The following is a 16,520-nucleotide window of genomic DNA, read 5'->3' as shown; positions in this document are numbered from 1 at the left end:
ACCGTAAGATGAACCTAAATAGGTTTGAATGGGGTTTCTAGGTGTAAGTATGTAGGACTAGTAGCATGCCAAAGTTTGTGCTATTGCCATTGGGAATGCATTGGGCGTTTAACTTAAATAACTCAGAAACTACTAAACATTTCAAAGTAAAAAGTTCCAGCATGTGTCTCCACAGAAAGCTGAATTATAAAAAGTGTGAATGGAGTTTCTAGGTGAAAGTGCTTTTTTGACGTGCCAATATCTGCCATTGAGCCCCATTGTAAATGTCTCAAATTTGAATGCACTATATTTCTAAAACGATGAAACATTTAAAAGATTCCTTTTCAGGCAAACATGTCCAGCGTAAGATGAACCTAAATAGGTTTGAATGGGGTTTCTAGGTGTAAGTATGTAGGACTAGTAGCATGCCAAAGTTTGTGCTATTGCCATTGGGAATGCATTGGGCGTTTAACTTAAATAACTCAGAAACTACTAAACATTTCAAAGTAAAAAGTTCCAGCATGTGTCTCCACAGAAAGCTGAATTATAAAAAGTGTGAATGGAGTTTCTAGGTTAAAGTGCTTTTTTGACGTGCCAATATCTGCCATTGAGCCCCATTGTAAATGTCTCACATTTGAAAGCACTATATTTCTAAAACGATGAAACATTTCAAAGATTCCTTTTCAGGCAAACATGTCCACCGTAAGATGAACCTAAATAGGTTTGAATGGGGTTTCTAGGTGTAAGTATGTAGGACTAGTAGCATGCCAAAGTTTGTGCTATTGCCATTGGGAATGTATTGGGCATTTAACTTAAATAACTCAGAAACTACAAAACATTTCAAAGTAAAAAGTTCCAGCATGTGTCTCCACAGAAAGCTGAATTATAAAAAGTGTGAATGGAGTTTCTAGGTGAAAGTGCTTTTTTGACGTGCCAATATCTGCCATTGAGCCCCATTGTAAATGTCTCAAATTTGAAAGCACTATATTTCTAAAACGATGAAACATTTCAAAGATTCCTTTTCAGGCAAACATGTCCACCGTAAGATGAACCTAAATAGGTTTGAATGGGGTTTCTAGGTGTAAGTATGTAGGACTAGTAGCATGCCAAAGTTTGTGCTATTGCCATTGGGAATGCATTGGGCGTTTAAGTTAAATAACTCAGAAACTACAAAACATTTCAAAGTAAAAAGTTCCAGCATGTGTCTCCACATAAAGCTGAATTATAAAAAGTGTGAATGGAGTTTCTAGGTGAAAGTGCTTTTTTGACGTGCCAATATCTGCCATTGAGCCCCATTGTAAATGTTTCAAATTTGAAAGCACTATATTTCTAAAACGATGAAACATTTCAAAGATTCCTTTTCAGGCAAACATGTCCAGCGTAAGATGAACCTAAATAGGTTTGAATGGGGTTTCTAGGTGTAAGTATGTAGGACTAGTAGCATGCCAAAGTTTGTGCTATTGCCATTGGGAATGCATTGGGCGTTTAAGTTAAATAACTCAGAAACTACAAAACATTTCAAAGTAAAAAGTTCCAGCATGTGTCTCCACAGAAAGCTGAATTATAAAAAGTGTGAATGGAGTTTCTAGGTGAAAGTGCTTTTTTGACGTGCCAATATCTGCCATTGAGCCCCATTGTAAATGTCTCAAATTTCAATGCACTATATTTCTAAAACGATGAAACATTTCAAAGATTCCTTTTCAGGCAAACATGTCCAGCGTAAGATGAACCTAAATAGGTTTGAATGGGGTTTCTAGGTGTAAGTATGTAGGACTAGTAGCATGCCAAAGTTTGTGCTATTGCCATTGGGAATGCATTGGGCGTTTAACTTAAATAACTCAGAAACTACTAAACATTTCAAAGTAAAAAGTTCCAGCATGTGTCTCCACAGAAAGCTGAATTATAAAAAGTGTGAATGGAGTTTCTAGGTGAAAGTGCTTTTTTGACGTGCCAATATCTGCCATTGAGCCCCATTGTAAATGTCTCACATTTGAAAGCACTATATTTCTAAAACTATGATATATTTCAAAGATTCCTTTTCAGGCAAACATGTCCACCGTAAGATGAACCTAAATAGGTTTGAATGGGGTTTCTAGGTGTAAGTATGTAGGACTAGTAGCATGCCAAAGTTTGTGCTATTGCCATTGGGAATGCATTGGGCGTTTAACTTAAATAACTCAGAAACTACTAAACATTTCAAAGTAAAAAGTTCCAGCATGTGTCTCCACAGAAAGCTGAATTATAAAAAGTGTGAATGGAGTTTCTAGGTGAAAGTGCTTTTTTGACGTGCCAATATCTGCCATTGAGCCCCATTGTAAATGTCTCAAATTTGAATGCACTATATTTCTAAAACGATGAAACATTTAAAAGATTCCTTTCCAGGCAAACATGTCCAGCGTAAGATGAACCTAAATAGGTTTGAATGGGGTTTCTAGGTGTAAGTATGTAGGACTAGTAGCATGCCAAAGTTTGTGCTATTGCCATTGGGAATGCATTGGGCGTTTAACTTAAATAACTCAGAAACTACTAAACATTTCAAAGTAAAAAGTTCCAGCATGTGTCTCCACAGAAAGCTGAATTATAAAAAGTGTGAATGGAGTTTCTAGGTTAAAGTGCTTTTTTGACGTGCCAATATCTGCCATTGAGCCCCATTGTAAATGTCTCACATTTGAAAGCACTATATTTCTAAAACGATGAAACATTTCAAAGATTCCTTTTCAGGCAAACATGTCCACCGTAAGATGAACCTAAATAGGTTTGAATGGGGTTTCTAGGTGTAAGTATGTAGGACTAGTAGCATGCCAAAGTTTGTGCTATTGCCATTGGGAATGCATTGGGCGTTTAAGTTAAATAACTCAGAAACTACAAAACATTTCAAAGTAAAAAGTTCCAGCATGTGTCTCCACATAAAGCTGAATTATAAAAAGTGTGAATGGAGTTTCTAGGTGAAAGTGCTTTTTTGACGTGCCAATATCTGCCATTGAGCCCCATTGTAAATGTTTCAAATTTGAAAGCACTATATTTCTAAAACGATGAAACATTTCAAAGATTCCTTTTCAGGCAAACATGTCCAGCGTAAGATGAACCTAAATAGGTTTGAATGGGGTTTCTAGGTGTAAGTATGTAGGACTAGTAGCATGCCAAAGTTTGTGCTATTGCCATTGGGAATGCATTGGGCGTTTAAGTTAAATAACTCAGAAACTACAAAACATTTCAAAGTAAAAAGTTCCAGCATGTGTCTCCACAGAAAGCTGAATTATAAAAAGTGTGAATGGAGTTTCTAGGTGAAAGTGCTTTTTTGACGTGCCAATATCTGCCATTGAGCCCCATTGTAAATGTCTCAAATTTCAATGCACTATATTTCTAAAACGATGAAACATTTCAAAGATTCCTTTTCAGGCAAACATGTCCAGCGTAAGATGAACCTAAATAGGTTTGAATGGGGTTTCTAGGTGTAAGTATGTAGGACTAGTAGCATGCCAAAGTTTGTGCTATTGCCATTGGGAATGCATTGGGCGTTTAACTTAAATAACTCAGAAACTACTAAACATTTCAAAGTAAAAAGTTCCAGCATGTGTCTCCACAGAAAGCTGAATTATAAAAAGTGTGAATGGAGTTTCTAGGTGAAAGTGCTTTTTTGACGTGCCAATATCTGCCATTGAGCCCCATTGTAAATGTCTCACATTTGAAAGCACTATATTTCTAAAACTATGATATATTTCAAAGATTCCTTTTCAGGCAAACATGTCCACCGTAAGATGAACCTAAATAGGTTTGAATGGGGTTTCTAGGTGTAAGTATGTAGGACTAGTAGCATGCCAAAGTTTGTGCTATTGCCATTGGGAATGCATTGGGCGTTTAACTTAAATAACTCAGAAACTACTAAACATTTCAAAGTAAAAAGTTCCAGCATGTGTCTCCACAGAAAGCTGAATTATAAAAAGTGTGAATGGAGTTTCTAGGTGAAAGTGCTTTTTTGACGTGCCAATATCTGCCATTGAGCCCCATTGTAAATGTCTCAAATTTGAATGCACTATATTTCTAAAACGATGAAACATTTAAAAGATTCCTTTCCAGGCAAACATGTCCAGCGTAAGATGAACCTAAATAGGTTTGAATGGGGTTTCTAGGTGTAAGTATGTAGGACTAGTAGCATGCCAAAGTTTGTGCTATTGCCATTGGGAATGCATTGGGCGTTTAACTTAAATAACTCAGAAACTACTAAACATTTCAAAGTAAAAAGTTCCAGCATGTGTCTCCACAGAAAGCTGAATTATAAAAAGTGTGAATGGAGTTTCTAGGTTAAAGTGCTTTTTTGACGTGCCAATATCTGCCATTGAGCCCCATTGTAAATGTCTCACATTTGAAAGCACTATATTTCTAAAACGATGAAACATTTCAAAGATTCCTTTTCAGGCAAACATGTCCACCGTAAGATGAACCTAAATAGGTTTGAATGGGGTTTCTAGGTGTAAGTATGTAGGACTAGTAGCATGCCAAAGTTTGTGCTATTGCCATTGGGAATGTATTGGGCATTTAACTTAAATAACTCAGAAACTACAAAACATTTCAAAGTAAAAAGTTCCAGCATGTGTCTCCACAGAAAGCTGAATTATAAAAAGTGTGAATGGAGTTTCTAGGTGAAAGTGCTTTTTTGACGTGCCAATATCTGCCATTGAGCCCCATTGTAAATGTCTCAAATTTGAAAGCACTATATTTCTAAAACGATGAAACATTTCAAAGATTCCTTTTCAGGCAAACATGTCCACCGTAAGATGAACCTAAATAGGTTTGAATGGGGTTTCTAGGTGTAAGTATGTAGGACTAGTAGCATGCCAAAGTTTGTGCTATTGCCATTGGGAATGCATTGGGCGTTTAAGTTAAATAACTCAGAAACTACAAAACATTTCAAAGTAAAAAGTTCCAGCATGTGTCTCCACAGAAAGCTGAATTATAAAAAGTGTGAATGGAGTTTCTAGGTGAAAGTGCTTTTTTGACGTGCCAATATCTGCCATTGAGCCCCATTGTAAATGTTTCAAATTTGAAAGCACTATATTTCTAAAACGATGAAACATTTCAAAGATTCCTTTTCAGGCAAACATGTCCAGCGTAAGATGAACCTAAATAGGTTTGAATGGGGTTTCTAGGTGTAAGTATGTAGGACTAGTAGCATGCCAAAGTTTGTGCTATTGCCATTGGGAATGCATTGGGCGTTTAAGTTAAATAACTCAGAAACTACAAAACATTTCAAAGTAAAAAGTTCCAGCATGTGTCTCCACAGAAAGCTGAATTATAAAAAGTGTGAATGGAGTTTCTAGGTGAAAGTGCTTTTTTGACGTGCCAATATCTGCCATTGAGCCCCATTGTAAATGTCTCAAATTTTAAAGCAATTTATTTCTAAAACGATGAAACATTTCAAAGATTCCTTTTCAGGCAAACATGTCCAGCGTAAGATGAACCTAAATAGGTTTGAATGGGGTTTCTAGGTGTAAGTATGTAGGACTAGTAGCATGCCAAAGTTTGTGCTATTGCCATTGGGAATGCATTGGGCGTTTAACTTAAATAACTCAGAAACTACTAAACATTTCAAAGTAAAAAGTTCCAGCATGTGTCTCCACAGAAAGCTGAATTATAAAAAGTGTGAATGGAGTTTCTAGGTTAAAGTGCTTTTTTGACGTGCCAATATCTGCCATTGAGCCCCATTGTAAATGTCTCACATTTGAAAGCACTATATTTCTAAAACGATGAAACATTTCAAAGATTCCTTTTCAGGCAAACATGTCCACCGTAAGATGAACCTAAATAGGTTTGAATGGGGTTTCTAGGTGTAAGTATGTAGGACTAGTAGCATGCCAAAGTTTGTGCTATTGCCATTGGGAATGTATTGGGCATTTAACTTAAATAACTCAGAAACTACAAAACATTTCAAAGTAAAAAGTTCCAGCATGTGTCTCCACAGAAAGCTGAATTATAAAAAGTGTGAATGGAGTTTCTAGGTGAAAGTGCTTTTTTGACGTGCCAATATCTGCCATTGAGCCCCATTGTAAATGTCTCAAATTTGAAAGCACTATATTTCTAAAACGATGAAACATTTCAAAGATTCCTTTTCAGGCAAACATGTCCACCGTAAGATGAACCTAAATAGGTTTGAATGGGGTTTCTAGGTGTAAGTATGTAGGACTAGTAGCATGCCAAAGTTTGTGCTATTGCCATTGGGAATGCATTGGGCGTTTAAGTTAAATAACTCAGAAACTACAAAACATTTCAAAGTAAAAAGTTCCAGCATGTGTCTCCACAGAAAGCTGAATTATAAAAAGTGTGAATGGAGTTTCTAGGTGAAAGTGCTTTTTTGACGTGCCAATATCTGCCATTGAGCCCCATTGTAAATGTTTCAAATTTGAAAGCACTATATTTCTAAAACGATGAAACATTTCAAAGATTCCTTTTCAGGCAAACATGTCCAGCGTAAGATGAACCTAAATAGGTTTGAATGGGGTTTCTAGGTGTAAGTATGTAGGACTAGTAGCATGCCAAAGTTTGTGCTATTGCCATTGGGAATGCATTGGGCGTTTAAGTTAAATAACTCAGAAACTACAAAACATTTCAAAGTAAAAAGTTCCAGCATGTGTCTCCACAGAAAGCTGAATTATAAAAAGTGTGAATGGAGTTTCTAGGTGAAAGTGCTTTTTTGACGTGCCAATATCTGCCATTGAGCCCCATTGTAAATGTCTCAAATTTTAAAGCAATTTATTTCTAAAACGATGAAACATTTCAAAGATTCCTTTTCAGGCAAACATGTCCAGCGTAAGATGAACCTAAATAGGTTTGAATGGGGTTTCTAGGTGTAAGTATGTAGGACTAGTAGCATGCCAAAGTTTGTGCTATTGCCATTGGGAATGCATTGGGCGTTTAACTTAAATAACTCAGAAACTACAAAACATTTCAAAGTAAAAAGTTCCAGCATGTGTCTCCACAGTAAGCTGAATTATAAAACGTGTGAATGGAGTTTCTAGGTGAAAGTGCTTTTGACGTGTCACTATCTGCCATTGTAAGTTTCTCAAATTTAAAGCACTATATTTCTAAAACTATGAAACATTTCAAAGATTCCTTTTCAGGCAAACATGTCCACCGTAAGATGAACCTAAATAGGTTTGAATGGGGATTCTAGGTTTAAGTATGTAGGACTAGTAGCATGCCAAAGTTATAATTTTTTTCGGACGGCATACTATAGCATGGTTTTTCGTGATTTTGGACTATTTGAAAAAAATATGAAAATCATGAAAAAACAACATACTATGGTCATGGTTTCGGACGGCATACTATAGCATGTCGTTTTTCATGATTTTGGAGGATTTGAAAAAAAGATGAAAATCAAGAAAAACAACATACTATAGTCCATGGTTTGGGACGGCATAATATATTTTGTCATATTTTCATGATTTTGGGACACTATGTCAGTGCCAGGACTTGAACCTGCAGCCTCCTGATTCCCAGGCAGGCTCTGTACCCAGTGAGCCACTGGGCATGCTGTTCTTAAAAGAAAGAATAGATAATGACAGAAGAAACAGAGACTTGTTTCCATTGTGGTTCATAAACATTCAAACGTCTAGAGATAAACAACAGCAAAAGAAACAATAGACAAATCTCCTGTTATTTTATTTTTTGTATTTTATTTTTGTATCAATGTTGTACTCAAAGGGAACAGCAGACTGTGTTGTGGCAGGTAGCAAGTAAATCAGTGACTTAGCACACTGGCTGCATTATCTGGAGATTGTGGGTACAAACCCCACTCAAATCTTCACTTGCCAAAATCTGCCATTGACCCCCATTCTGAATTTCTCAAATTTAAAAGCACTATATTTCTAAAACTATGAAACATTTCAAAGATTCCTTTTCAGGCAAACATGTCCACCGTAAGATGAACCTAAATAGGTTTGAATGGGGTTTCTAGGTGTAAGTGTGTAGGACTAGTAGCATGCCAAAGTTTGTGCTATTGCCATTGGGAATGCATTGGGCGTTTAACTTAAATAACTCAGAAACTACAAAACATTTCAAAGTAAAAAGTTCCAGCATGTTTCTCCACAGAAAGCTGAATTATAAAAAGTGTGAATGGAGTTTCTAGGTGAAAGTGCTTTTTTGACGTGCCAATATCTGCCATTGAGCCCCATTGTAAATGTCTCAAATTTGAAAGCACTATATTTCTAAAACTATGATATATTTCAAAGATTCCTTTTCAGGCAAACATGTCCACCGTAAGATGAACCTAAATAGGTTTGAATGGGGTTTCTAGGTGTAAGTATGTAGGACTAGTAGCATGCCAAAGTTTGTGCTATTGCCATTGGGAATGCATTGGGCGTTTAACTTAAATAACTCAGAAACTACTAAACATTTCAAAGTAAAAAGTTCCAGCATGTGTCTCCACAGAAAGCTGAATTATAAAAAGTGTGAATGGAGTTTCTAGGTGAAAGTGCTTTTTTGACGTGCCAATATCTGCCATTGAGCCCCATTGTAAATGTCTCACATTTGAAAGCACTATATTTCTAAAACTATGATATATTTCAAAGATTCCTTTTCAGGCAAACATGTCCACCGTAAGATGAACCTAAATAGGTTTGAATGGGGTTTCTAGGTGTAAGTATGTAGGACTAGTAGCATGCCAAAGTTTGTGCTATTGCCATTGGGAATGCATTGGGCGTTTAACTTAAATAACTCAGAAACTACTAAACATTTCAAAGTAAAAAGTTCCAGCATGTGTCTCCACAGAAAGCTGAATTATAAAAAGTGTGAATGGAGTTTCTAGGTGAAAGTGCTTTTTTGACGTGCCAATATCTGCCATTGAGCCCCATTGTAAATGTCTCAAATTTGAATGCACTATATTTCTAAAACGATGAAACATTTAAAAGATTCCTTTTCAGGCAAACATGTCCAGCGTAAGATGAACCTAAATAGGTTTGAATGGGGTTTCTAGGTGTAAGTATGTAGGACTAGTAGCATGCCAAAGTTTGTGCTATTGCCATTGGGAATGCATTGGGCGTTTAACTTAAATAACTCAGAAACTACTAAACATTTCAAAGTAAAAAGTTCCAGCATGTGTCTCCACAGAAAGCTGAATTATAAAAAGTGTGAATGGAGTTTCTAGGTTAAAGTGCTTTTTTGACGTGCCAATATCTGCCATTGAGCCCCATTGTAAATGTCTCACATTTGAAAGCACTATATTTCTAAAACGATGAAACATTTCAAAGATTCCTTTTCAGGCAAACATGTCCACCGTAAGATGAACCTAAATAGGTTTGAATGGGGTTTCTAGGTGTAAGTATGTAGGACTAGTAGCATGCCAAAGTTTGTGCTATTGCCATTGGGAATGTATTGGGCATTTAACTTAAATAACTCAGAAACTACAAAACATTTCAAAGTAAAAAGTTCCAGCATGTGTCTCCACAGAAAGCTGAATTATAAAAAGTGTGAATGGAGTTTCTAGGTGAAAGTGCTTTTTTGACGTGCCAATATCTGCCATTGAGCCCCATTGTAAATGTCTCAAATTTGAAAGCACTATATTTCTAAAACGATGAAACATTTCAAAGATTCCTTTTCAGGCAAACATGTCCACCGTAAGATGAACCTAAATAGGTTTGAATGGGGTTTCTAGGTGTAAGTATGTAGGACTAGTAGCATGCCAAAGTTTGTGCTATTGCCATTGGGAATGCATTGGGCGTTTAAGTTAAATAACTCAGAAACTACAAAACATTTCAAAGTAAAAAGTTCCAGCATGTGTCTCCACATAAAGCTGAATTATAAAAAGTGTGAATGGAGTTTCTAGGTGAAAGTGCTTTTTTGACGTGCCAATATCTGCCATTGAGCCCCATTGTAAATGTTTCAAATTTGAAAGCACTATATTTCTAAAACGATGAAACATTTCAAAGATTCCTTTTCAGGCAAACATGTCCAGCGTAAGATGAACCTAAATAGGTTTGAATGGGGTTTCTAGGTGTAAGTATGTAGGACTAGTAGCATGCCAAAGTTTGTGCTATTGCCATTGGGAATGCATTGGGCGTTTAAGTTAAATAACTCAGAAACTACAAAACATTTCAAAGTAAAAAGTTCCAGCATGTGTCTCCACAGAAAGCTGAATTATAAAAAGTGTGAATGGAGTTTCTAGGTGAAAGTGCTTTTTTGACGTGCCAATATCTGCCATTGAGCCCCATTGTAAATGTCTCAAATTTCAATGCACTATATTTCTAAAACGATGAAACATTTCAAAGATTCCTTTTCAGGCAAACATGTCCAGCGTAAGATGAACCTAAATAGGTTTGAATGGGGTTTCTAGGTGTAAGTATGTAGGACTAGTAGCATGCCAAAGTTTGTGCTATTGCCATTGGGAATGCATTGGGCGTTTAACTTAAATAACTCAGAAACTACAAAACATTTCAAAGTAAAAAGTTCCAGCATGTGTCTCCACAGAAAGCTGAATTATAAAAAGTGTGAATGGAGTTTCTAGGTGAAAGTGCTTTTTTGACGTGCCAATATCTGCCATTGAGCCCCATTGTAAATGTCTCAAATTTGAAAGCACTATATTTCTAAAACGATGATATATTTCAAAGATTCCTTTTCAGGCAAACATGTCCACCGTAAGATGAACCTAAATAGGTTTGAATGGGGTTTCTAGGTGTAAGTATGTAGGACTAGTAGCATGCCAAAGTTTGTGCTATTGCCATTGGGAATGCATTGGGCGTTTAACTTAAATAACTCAGAAACTACAAAACATTTCAAAGTAAAAAGTTCCAGCATGTGTCTCCACAGAAAGCTGAATTATAAAAAGTGTGAATGGAGTTTCTAGGTTAAAGTGCTTTTTTGACGTGCCAATATCTGCCATTGAGCCCCATTGTAAATGTCTCAAATTTGAAAGCACTATATTTCTAACACGATGAAACATTTCAAAGATTCCTTTTCAGGCAAACATGTCCAGCGTAAGATGAACCTAAATAGGTTTGAATGGGGTTTCTAGGTGTAAGTATGTAGGACTAGTAGCATGCCAAAGTTTGTGCTATTGCCATTGGGAATGCATTGGGCGTTTAACTTAAATAACTCAGAAACTACTAAACATTTCAAAGTAAAAAGTTCCAGCATGTGTCTCCACAGAAAGCTGAATTATAAAAAGTGTGAATGGAGTTTCTAGGTTAAAGTGCTTTTTTTACGTGCCAATATCTGCCATTGATCCCCATTGTAAATGTCTCAAATTTGAAAGCACTATATTTCTAAAACAATGAAACATTTCAAAGATTCCTTTTCAGGCAAACATGTCCACCGTAAGATGAACCTAAATAGGTTTGAATGGGGTTTCTAGGTGTAAGTATGTAGGACTAGTAGCATGCCAAAGTTTGTGCTATTGCCATTGGGAATGCATTGGGCGTTTAACTTAAATAACTCAGAAACTACAAAACGTATCAAAGTAAAAAGTTCCAGCATGTGTCTCCACAGAAAGCTGAATTATAAAAAGTGTGATTGGAGTTTCTAGGTGAATGTGCTTTTTTGACGTGCCAATATCTGCCATTGAGCCCCATTGTAAAAGTCTCAAATTTGAATGCACTATATTTCTAAAACGATGAAACATTTCAAAGATTCCTTTTCAGGCAAACATGTCCAGCGTAAGATGAACCTAAATAGGTTTGAATGGGGTTTCTAGGTGTAAGTATGTAGGACTAGTAGCATGCCAAAGTTTGTGCGATTGCCATTGGGAATGCATTGGGCGTTTAACTTAAATAACTCAGAAACTACAAAACATTTCAAAGTAAAAAGTTCCAGCATGTGTCTCCACAGAAAGCTGAATTATAAAAAGTGTGAATGGAGTTTCTAGGTGAAAGTGCTTTTTTGACGTGCCAATATCTGCCATTGAGCCCCATTGTAAATGTCTCAAATTTGAATGCACTATATTTCTAAAACGATGAAACATTTCAAAGATTCCTTTTCAGGCAAACATGTCCAGCGTAAGATGAACCTAAATAGGTTTGAATGGGGTTTCTAGGTGTAAGTATGTAGGACTAGTAGCATGCCCAAGTTTGTGCTATTGCTATTGAGAATGCATTGGGCGTTTAAGTTAAATAACTCAGAAACTACAAAACAGTTCAAAGTAAAAAGTTCCAGCATGTGTCTCCACAGTAAGCTGAATAATAAAACGTGTGAATGGAGTTTCTAGGTGAAAGTGCTTTTTTAACGTGCCAATATCTGCCATTGAGCCCCATTGTAAATTTCTCAAATTTGAAAGCACTATATTTCTAAAACTATGAAACATTTCAAAGATTCCTTTTCAGGCAAACATGTCCACCGTAAGATGAACCTTAGGCTAGAATGGGGTTTCTAGGTGTAAGTATGTAGGACTAGTAGCATGCCAAAGTTTGTGCTATTGCCATTGAGAATGCATTGGGCGTTTAAGTTAAATAACTCAGAAACTACAAAACAGATCAAAGTAAAAAGTTCCAGCATGTGTCTCCACAGTAAGCTGAAAAATAATAAGTGTGAATGGAGTTTCTAGGTGAAAGTGCTTTTTTGACGTTCCATAGTCTGCCATTGAGCCCCATTATACATTTCTCAAATTTGAAAGCAATATATTTCTAAATATATGAAACATTTCAAAGATTCCTTTTCAGGCAAACATGTCCACCGTAAGATGAACCTAAATAGGTCCGAATGGGGTTGCTAGGTGTAAGTATGTAGGACTAGTAGCATGCCAAATTTGTGCTATTGCCATTGAGAATGCATTGGGCATTTAAGTTTAATAACTCAGAAACTACAAAACAAACAAAACTCTCTCTCTCACCACACCCCTTCCTCTCTATCCTTGTATTATATATTTCAGACTGATCTGGATTTTAGTTTCATAGCATTTTATTGTCCGAAACGACCGGGGGGCACCCCATATAATCCTGCGCAAGGATCATGGTCAACCAGTAGGATCAGGACATGTTAGATAGTGGCATTAGGCTTGAACCTGCAAGTGGTTCGCCACACCACCATGCATAAACTTCGGGCCCTTTTCTTTACCAGTGCACCATCACTACCTTAGCCTGACTGAGTGAGATTTCTGGGCAGTTTTATCTTCTTATTTCTTCAAAGTAAAGTTTCAGAGTAAAGGGCGGCTGTGGCTCAGGAGGTAGAGCAGGTCGTCCAATGATCTCTGGGTCGGCGGTTCGAATCCCAGCTCCTCCTGTCCATATGTCGAAGTGTCCTTGGGCAAGACACTGAACCCCACATTGCCTCCAATGAGTTGGTCGGTGTGAGCTCGCCACCATTGGTGTGTGAATGTGGGAAGTGAGGACGCTGGCGTCGACTGTTCGCCGCTTCACCTCCCAATGTATGAATGAATGAACCATTGTAAAGTGCTTTGAGCACTCGGAAAAGTGCTATAAAAATGCAATTCATTATTATTATTAAAGACCAATGTGGGACTTGAACACACAACATCTGGATCATGTGGACAGCTACTTAACACACTGAGCTACCAGGTTTTGTCATGTTCTGTCATTTTCTGTCATGGTTTCTCCTCTATTGTCTGATTAACATCCACGATAACCCTTACAAGCACTAAAGACACCTACACCTTTGATGCACAGCAAACACCATTCAAATGCTACTAGTCCTACATACTTACATGATCCCAAGGCCCCATTTTAAAGGTCACACCAACAGGAACAATTCAAAACCAAGAAATCACAGAGGGCTCTGTGGCACCCTTGTTAAGATGACACCCATGTGAGCCAGAGGTTGTGACTTCAAATCATGCTGAGTTCCTCCTATTTTCATTCTGCAGCATGTTTTGAAGAATAAAATCCAGAAGAACACTGAGATTCTCAGGGAGCATGGCGGCTCTCTCTGATAAGCTGCTGTCTATGTGAGCCACAGGTCGTGGGTTCAAGTTCAGCCCATGGCCTCGGATGGCATAGCCTACTATAGCATGCTGTCTTTCTACATTTTTGAGGAATTAAAAAAAAAAAGACGAAAATCACAGTGAAAAAATCAATAAAAAAAACAACATAGCCCTACATGTAGTTTTTCATGGTTTTCATAAAAAATATATTAATCTTTTTTTTTAAAATATATATATTTTATATTATAGCCTATATGATATTTTTTAGCTTTTTACCTTCATTGATAGATTATAACAGTATTATGACAGGAAAGGGGAGAGAGAACATGGGTAGAAGACATGCAGAAGACAAAGGTCGCCAGGATCGGGACTCGAACCCGCGACACCGCATCAGGCTGGAATACCAGCCTAGGTGCCTGGACTGCTCGACTGCGCCCCAGGCCAATTCATATTTTGTATTGGCGAAAAGAAACCATGGTAGGTTGCACACATCCAGTCCCTCGCTGGTGCTGGACAAAAGGTCCAAGAGTGTCCGCACACATCTCAGCTCCACATGTATATCTATTCTACGCACGAGCATAGACATGGTAACGCCCCGCCTGCCTCTGATTGGCCTACCGACACTGCAGGCCTTACCAGACTTTCCTCCGAGGTGGATATGCTGGATAGTCTGCCGCGAGGTTACTGGTGAGCTGGGGACAGACTTTGTAAAGATTTGGCAAGATTTGGCTTTGCAAACAATGGCTATGGCTTCATTGCAAACCAACCACTAGGGGGCGAGCCAAATTAGTTTGCGATGGTTTTTGAAAACCTTATGACCATACCTAACAGCATGCCACAATTCTAAAAGCAGTTACCAAGTGCATAATTTTTATGATTTTTTACATCCCAGTTTTTAGGCATTTTAACTTATTTTAGCCACTGTGGACACCATCTTGAAAATGATGCCTTTCTGGTTGCTCGTTTCTCCTAAATGGTAAATGGTGCATTTATATAGCGTCAAGATTGTAAACGTGTATGTTATTTAGCACACCCAATAGTAACAGTATCAATTGAAAAATAGCTTATCAATTGTTTTGGATTTCAACCATACCTATACGTATGCAATATTTGAGTCTGTGCAAACGGACCACTAGGGGGCGTGCCCAACACATTTGCACAGCTTTTTGAAAAGCATATACCCATACCTAACACCATGCCAAAATTCAAAACTTGTCACAAAAAGACAAATCTTGGTGATTTCTTACAAGTCTGCCCCCTGCTAAAATAAGTAATTGAGTGTGGTACAATTGGGAAAAAAAGTGAAATACCGAAGCAATAGCTTATCAATTTGTTCTGAAAAGATAACTAGTGTCAAATGCCATCATCACTCTGATGTTTCTCATTCTTGAATAAGGACATTTCTCATTCTTGAATAAGGACATTTCTCGTTCTTGAATAAGGACATTTCTCTGAAACCAACATGGATCAGTATTTATTCGCTGCAGAAACACATACAAAGTCATATATCAGTGTAATGTAATGCTTGAGAACAGTTGCTTATGAGGTACGAGATCAGTTGCTTATGAGGTACGTTCACATTAACAGTACAAGGGAGAGCACAGTCGGATGTTGAAATCAGCTATGTGGATTAAAGTTTTAGGAATTTTGGGCCCAAAAGCCACGGTTTCCAGCCTGCTCCTCTTGAAAATCGAACTTCAAGTTCAAACACTACTATGTAAATTACTGCAAAACGGTACTATTATGAAAATTAGCCCAAACATGCCTCAACTGTCCCAGCTGAGGCTGGACACTCCACCCTTCTCTTCGAGGACCCCCCCGACAGGGCCAACAATTAAATCCCAACATGGGGTTTAATTTGGGATCGAGTATTGATTTTCTTTTGAGCAAAGGCTGACCCCATCAAAACATTCAGATTGGCATTGACGATCAACTGGGACAGCAAGAACAGAGTAACAGACCATTCTCAAATTCAGTGGTTCTCAAAGTGGGGGTCCATGGACTCTCAGGGTTCCTTCGGGGGGTTCCAAGTTGACCCTAACAGTTCTGTCACTCTGAGAGTGTACAAATGGAACCAAATGGACCCGTTCCATTTGTACACTCTCAGATTTATGGGGGTAGAAAATAAAAATGACTATTTCTCCCAAGTTTATAAAAAGTGTAAAAAAAATAAAAATAACAAATCATGTTAAATTTGTGGAATATAACACTTTGTTTTGTTCCGAGGAAACAATGTCAAGAGAGGTCCAACTTCAACATTCAATACATGAGTCAGGTAAACTTACAATTTTGAATTGAACTTTCAATGTAATAACATAACATGAGAAACAACATTGCATCAGATTAATGCTCAGAAAAGACAAGAAAATAAATCAAGTTAAAAAAAGTATGGGCCCCATTTTCAAGATCTCTTCTATGGCTCTACATAGACCAGGGGTTCTCAACGTTTTTGGCCGGGGACCCCCGGAAATGCTTTGGCAATGTCTCGGGACCCCCGCCCCGCCCCCTCCCGACCCCCAATATAAATTGACTGCTACAATAACCTTAAACCATTTTGGGCGGGAACCCCTTTTGGTGTTTTAAGCATTGTTATAATTTAGCTATTTAAAAATAGCAGATCTACAAGCTCATAGCGCGCCACCGAGTGGCGCGCTACGAGCTTGTAGGTCTGCTATTTTTGAAA

The sequence above is a fragment of the Electrona antarctica genome (genome assembly GCF_951216825.1).
Source record: "Electrona antarctica genome assembly, chromosome: 17".
In the NCBI taxonomy this organism is placed as follows: Eukaryota; Metazoa; Chordata; class Actinopteri; order Myctophiformes; family Myctophidae; genus Electrona; species Electrona antarctica.
This window is presented reverse-complemented; position numbering follows the sequence as displayed.